Source organism: Symphodus melops (assembly GCF_947650265.1).
Source record: "Symphodus melops genome assembly, chromosome: 18".
In the NCBI taxonomy this organism is placed as follows: Eukaryota; Metazoa; Chordata; class Actinopteri; order Labriformes; family Labridae; genus Symphodus; species Symphodus melops.
The window spans coordinates 4,476,103-4,483,506 of record NC_136708.1 but is presented as its reverse complement, the minus strand read 5'-3'; the positions used below and the strand labels follow the sequence as shown (position 1 = coordinate 4,483,506).

General features: G+C 38.7%; 1 long non-coding RNA gene across 1 annotated transcript; it reads left to right on the top strand.

Moving 5' to 3' along the window:
- The first annotated feature begins 264 nt into the window (after positions 1-264).
- Positions 265-6,935, top strand: LOC306839711. Its single transcript, XR_013781234.1, has 4 exons — positions 265-457; positions 596-645; positions 5,457-5,621; positions 6,297-6,935. It is a non-coding gene; the product is annotated as an uncharacterized lncRNA (long non-coding RNA).
- The last annotated feature ends 469 nt before the right edge of the window (positions 6,936-7,404 follow it).

Here is a 7,404-nt window from a genome sequence, read left to right as displayed (position 1 = left end):
ACATTCTTGTGTTCTCTGTGTCGCTTTCATGTTTCCTGATTTATTTTGTAGTTCTTGCCCCCATTGTTTCTTGTCTTGATGCACCTCCTCTCTTTGTCTGCTTTCCCTTCATTTCGATCGCCCTGATTGTCCTCACCTGTGTCGTTAGTCTCACCTGTGTCTGATTACCCCAGTGTCTGTTTAGTGTCTGTGCGCCGTCCCTTTTGTTGTCACTTCCACACACAGTCACACATATACAGCATCTACACTGTGTCTCTATTTGTTTTATTTTTTTCCATCTTGCCTTCCTGTGTGGATTCCTCTGTTGTCACTGTGTTTTATTTTGCTGGACGTTTATTGGACTTCAGAGTTGGACAAAGCAAGCTTTTGTTTTTGCCTTTTCAAAACATGACAACTAAAGGAACATTTCTCTTTGATAAACTGATGAATGTGATGGCTTGTTTGGTTGTTTCATAAGGTGAATGACATTTTAGATCAATCAATCAATCATTATTTGTATAGAGACAATTCATAACGAGTGTTATTTTGAGATGCTTTACAAAAGAGCATGATGTGATAATATTCCTTACATTCATGTTGTCCACACTTCCTGCAGCTGGCTTGGAGGACAGAGCAGGCCGTGCATGAATGAGGAAGGCGTTGGGTGTGAGTACAACACAATGGTAGTAGCTGGGCCTCATACGGTGGTTTATGTTTATTGCTTCGGACATTTTCATTTGTAACAAATTGTGCTTTTAGGCTCTTATTCATGTAGGTTCCTACTTTTTTGTACTGATTCTGTTTTTTTCACATGACATTGATTATGTTTAAGTTTGGTACTAACATTTTTTTATAGACATCAGCTTGTGTCAATGTGGGTTTTTTTTGGTGAGTAGGGCTACATCAAAAGACTAAATTCACTTTATAAAGTGCACTTACACAATTAACCACTCAGTTTGCTGACATAATTAATCTGTTTTCCAAAACAAGGCTGTGTTCAAAATGTAATCCTCACCTTTTTAACGAAATATACTGAAGTCTTTTTTATCCATTTGGCTTTCACCGAACTTAACCTTCACCAGCATAATGACCTGTAGAAGAAAGAAATGCTGAAGCACTAATTTAGTAAAGTAAATAACTAGTCTAAGTGCAGGAACTTAAGTGCTTATGTGGATTCCCGCGCTTCCATAGCAGCAGGAAAAAAGGTTAACTCAATCACAACAAGCATTATAAGGTTACCAAACTTTGGGATTTATTTCCTGATATTTTACTAGTTCAATAAAATGTCAGATAAACTCAAACATGTTTATTAAAATAGTAACAGCTAGCTCGACCTTGACAACATTAAATATAATAATTAATGAGACAAACTGCTGAACCCTTTCAGTTCATCTTTAGCTAATTAACCCTCTTTCAATCATATCTTTGTTATGAAGCATTTCTTTTATTGATTATTTTTAATTTCTCTTAAATGAGACAGTGTTTTGCACAACTCTACATGGGCCTTATATTATGATAAATGGCTTTGGCTCAGTTGGTTGAGTTGGTCCCTCCTCAACCGGAGGGTTCGATCCCCTGCAGCCACATGTCTGGTGTGGCCTGGGGAAAGACGCTGAAGCCAGAGTTGCTCCCACTGCTTCGGCAGTGGGCGTGTGAATGTGTGTGAATGGGATTGGTTATTCAGATGACCACTTAGAAGAAAAGCAGCCTCTACCGTCAGTGTGTGACCTTTTGCTGTCGAAGCGCTACAAGCTCAAGTCCATTTCCTGTAATATCATCAATGTTCAAAATGACAAAACGCTATCAGCTGAATTTCTTACCTGGTTTCAAACTCTTTTAACAGTGATTGTATTTCTATTAGAAGATTTATTTGTATTATTATTGGAAGATTAAGAAGGACTTTAAATAATACCTTAACTTTAAATCCCTGTAATATACTTTTTTTCTTTTCCTCCACCGCCGTTAAAACAAGATAATTGGAAAGATAATTGGATGGAATATTCTGTTTCTGTGATGTGATAAAGGCAGCAGGACGTCCACAGCTAAAACTTCTTCCAGTAAAACCTGCTGATGTGAAGCCACCTACATGACAGACTGACAGGTTAATCGACTGAAGATCCAAAAAGGATGTCAATCAATCTATCAACCAATCAAAACGCTGGCTCTTTGTGCTCGTGACTGTCTGACAAGTGCTTTGAATATGTTAAGTGATAATGACAATAGTCTCTTGTGAAACTAACAATGACGTGGTTGTTGTCTTTTTTGGTGCTGGACAGAATGCATTATAGTCGAGTGTTGTCTCATCCAATCGTACAACAAAGAAAGCTGTGATCTGTGTCGCCTGGGAATATAAGGAGCTGAATCATGTTACGACCAGCTGCAATGACCCTCTCCTTCCCCACTCCCAATGAAGAGCCACAATCATACACTTCCAAGTCCAACGTCAGACATTTTTTCAACACTAAACGTAAAATTATTACAACTTGATGGAGAGAATTGGCTGAAACAATCCGCTAAAAACATCTTGATCAAAATCCAAAACTATCTTACATCAAAAAAAAAAAAAAAACTCCCTAAAATAACAACAGGAGAAAATGATTCATCATAAGAAAAGGCTACTCTCCCCTACAATCTCAAGACAACCAGTGTTTTTCAAAATTACATATAATGATGAAGCTGAATCTATCAACAGACTGGATCATATTAACACAGCATATCACGGCCGTGGTTCTGATCTAACAGACAACACTGAGACTCTGTGCAGGCTGAAAGATAGACAATTTAATGATCAGTGTGCAGCCATTATATACAGTTCAACAGGTGTCATAAATTTCTTCCCACTTTGGATACTTCTATACCTGGTCTAGAGAATCACATCACCTTTACTCTTTCAATGTCAAACCTCTATTTGAAGAACAATCCCTCATTCTACTGTCAGCTGAGGCCACACATTATGCTTTTGGAATACTTCATATGACATGCTTCTCTTCAAATATGTTCATAGCTTCTCAGAATAGATCGTAGTCTGCTAACAGCAAAGTCACCTCTACAAAGTGTAACCAAACTGAACGTATTCACAGAAATTCGTACTATCAATAAACAAACCAGACAATGACCCAATCTTGATATCCAACCTCACACACACACTAGCTTTAATGTACGTTCCAGATGACTGTGATGTCTTAGGGCTGTCCCACCAAGTGTGTGTGGGATCTCTCGCTGGTTTTTTAAACCCTTCTTGTTCCCTGACCAGAAGTGGACATATCTACAGACTTAGTGTGAGGGATATTACACATAGTTCATAAGTTCAAAAGTCCATAGCTTTGTGGCCCTGAAACATGGGATTCCCAGGGGAATCCTGCAAGAATGGAAAAGGAAAACAAATGCCATAAAACTAAAACAAAAGGAAGAGACTTTTATCAAGCAGAAACCCAACTCTTACAGTCCAAAAAATGTAAAATGTTTAAACAATACAAATATTTCAGAACTCTAATTCAACATTAGTCCCATCATGATAGATAGATAGATAGATAGATAGATAGATAGATAGATAGATAGATAGATAGAGCATGCCATTTCAGTGCCATGGCTGTGACAAATTCATTATATAAACACAACATTTTTAATGCCACTTGACAGCGTGTTGTAATGATTACTGAGAAGTTCTTTTAAACCATTTCAAGCACTTGCAGTCCGTGCACTGACTCTCTGTCGAGGTGACGTAACTCCTTCAGGGCCCATGGCTGCGGGGTTTAGGGAGGAAATCCAGATTCAGCCAATTTCTCTCGCTAAAAGTCTTTCTTTGGAGGTGAGGGAGAAGGTGGGCAGTATTTGAGTTTCCTCAGCTCCCTTTAAAACTGGCGCCTACAGCATTCCTCCAGTAATGCACAGGCACGCAGAACCAACATTCGTCCAATGAGTGGTTAACGCACACTAACAGCCTTTACTCAATCATGGAGCGGGTACCTGCTTTAAATCACAAAGACAGACAGACGCACAAAAGAAAGAACAGAACCCCACAAAGGCAGATCTGCTTATAACAAACACACTATATTATACAAATGAATCGCAGTCATAACACACAACCTAAATGCGTGCAGAGCTCAGAAGGACGAAGGACTTAGCCTTTCACATTAAAACTCCAAAGTCAAGGAGCGGTTGGCTTGTGTGAACTTGTTCTTATATAAGGATATCTTCTCTTTCCTTTCTTTTTTCACAAGAGCAGATGGCTTCCTTCTGTAATTGATTGTGAGAAGCGGTTTGTCTCTTCCGTGGCTCACTCTGTGACTCATCAGCCACATTTTTACCCCGCCTGAATAGGACTAAAGAAAGTCAATTTATTTTCCCAAGATTGCTATTTCTCTTGTTTATCGTATGAAAATGAGTTTGTATCCAGATGAAAAGGAATCACATTCTAATTTGTTTGGAGCTTGCTTGGATGTGATAATGAGATTCTGTTGTACACCAGCAATTTTAATATATCTCTTTTGACAATGATGGAAAAGGCCAGTACAATAATAACAGCCCCTGTATGTCATTGCATCAGACAGAGTACCAGATGTCTGTGTTTCTACTGGAATAATCCGAGCCCTGCTTTGATACTTAAATTATGCATAAGGTGATGGATAATTTTGTTGTTCTCTTATCTTATTTGCACACAGACACCAAGAAGTCAATGTAAAACTGGAACTTATGTCACAGCCGAACACTTTAACAAGCTTTTTTTTAAATATTTAGTTTGTTTTTGATTGGAAGACATATATTTCAATGCAGATGGGGCAATAACGGCGAGCAGAATACTAAACAATAAATGAAACTGTATATTAAGCTAAGGGTAAAATGGGAATAGGATTGCAAAATGTACATGTAATATACATGGCTTTGAAAACTGGAAGACAACATACACAGCTCAGTTGTAAATAACATAAAGACCACTGACGGCTGAAGTGAATATCTTTCACTCTCTCTTTACATCGGGACCTTTAAAGGGAAGGGATATGTTACACAGCAAGTGAACTTTTGGTCCTCAAAGTTGTCGTGTTGGAAGCAGGACAAAGGAAAGAGTAAGGATGTGAGCCACTTCGACAAGGGCCAAACTGTGCTGGTATAGCTCAAGGCTGCCAGGTGGTGCAGTGGTTGGTTGTCTCACAGAGAGGAGGTTCCTGCTTTGATTTGCTGTCGAACAGGACAGTTTGCATGTTCTTCCCGTGCATGTGTGGGTTCCCTCCAGGTACTCCGGCTTCCTCCCACAGTCCAAAGACACACTTGTTAGGTTAATTGGTGCCTCTAAATTACCCATAGGTGTAAATGTGAGTGGCTGGTTGTCTGTTTCCTATTTGTGAGCCCTGTGATTTAGAGACAACAGGGTGTCTGCCACCGCTCGCTCGCTCACAGCTAAGATTGGCTCCAGCTAAAATAGCTTCTTTGGTTCTTAACTTTTTTTTAAATCTTATTGTGCTTGTGTCTATTTAACACAGAGACAGGACAGCGGATGGAGTCAGACATCAGAGAGAGAGAGTGGAATGATACAGCATGTGGAAAAAGAGCCACGGGTCGGATTTGAACCAGGGTCACCCACTTCTAATGATTTCAGCCTCTACACCCACTCTACCCATGCTACTGGAGCCCCTGTGTCTTTTACGGTAAGAAAACACCCTTAATAACTTATTGGCTGCCATAGAGTAACAAAAGCATTCAGTGTTATCAAATTCACAACCTTTCTCACATACCGTGTAATACCTACACCTTTCCGACCATTTTCTTTTTATTTAGTATTATTTGTGTATGTTTTATGCTTTGCGGTCATGTACCAAAATAAATATTTACTGCTTCATCGCACCAATTGGAAATGTTAGCTAAGTGCTTTATAGCGAGTGTTGTCTGTTTTCAGGAGATGATGGGATTTGAAACAGGTTGTTTGGCCACAGGTCCCTTCAAATTTTCAATGTGCACATATTCCTATCTGTTGCAGTTCCATCAGAAACAGGCCAGTTAAAGAGATGTATAGGAATCCCTTTGGTTGTACAATTTTAGGAAAGATAATACTTTCAATGCCACTGTGTTATAGGAGCTTTTCAGCTCACTGTCCTCAGCATGGCTGTGGTGAATCGCCATGGTAACGTTTCCATTAGAGATGACTCTGAATCAAAATAGTGCAGTAGAAACACTTCTCATATCTGAATCACTCAGGGTTTACCTCCAACCCTGACAATTCATTTTCTAGTTCTGAGAAATCCAACACAAAAACACAATTTTTTACTTGGACAAGTCAGAAGAAAAATGACTTTCTTCAAGGCCTGTTTCCCTTCTTACTGCAGGTGCCAAAGCGATTGTTCCACCAACTTCTTAGACCTTTGAAAGTTGTGTTAGTCGTGGTGGACAAACATTGGAAACCATGAAAAAAGTTAGAAGTGTTTCTTTGTTTAAAAAACTGCTGTACTTTTAATTAGTATATTACCGCATTGTCAAGAGCATAGTATACAACTTCTTAAAATAGCTTGACAATAGCAACAAACTCTAAAATGCAATTATAGTGGAAGCCTAAGTGGAGGGAAGCCTAAGGGATCGTTATCATGATTTAGTTCTGTCAGTGGTGGGAAGAGGAGGAGGACGGAAACAGAGAGCAGTCCACAGGAGCAGAGGTTGCAGAGCAATGCATGAAAGCTACGTGTGGTTAATTGGAGTGAACCATGTGTCTTACTTCTGGAAACTTGGATTTACATTTTACAGATTCAGGAACATAAAGAACAAACAGGACAAACAACAAGACTTATTTATTTAATGTCACAAAAAGTGCATTAAATCAGGCGCCTGCCTCCGAGGAGCCTCTGCAGCACCCTGCAGTAACAGATGGCTGTCGTCCCTCAGGCTTCATCCATTAATATTTGCAGTCTCAGGTTATTCCTCACTTAATCTCTCCCTGGTTTCTGACTCTGTTCACTTTCCTATCTCTACAATAAAACTAAAATTTGCTTGAAGATCAAAAAAATATAAATTACAATCTCATACTAACAATGTTACCTCTCTTACATATAAACACACTTACAGAAATGTCCCTCCCTTTTTTTTTTATAGTGAAGCAGAAATGTTTCTTTTTACTTTTTTTACTTTTCCATCAAGGGCTCGGCTGAAAGGGATATTCATTGGTATCTTTTTTAACACAAAGCTCCTACAGGAGTCTTACCCTCATACCTTACTCAAGTCTGTAACTATTTAACATTGGTGTACTGTTTATAAATTGTATAGTATATTACTATACTACTGACTTATCTGAACTGTTATATCGTAAGGATTTTTCTGGCTTTGATAACTGTTATTTGACGTAATGTAAGTACTCGCATTCACGGGTTAAGTACATTTTATCAATCAAGTTCTATTGTACCTTTTAAACTCAGTAATAGTTCCTTTTCAAACACATAGTTCAAC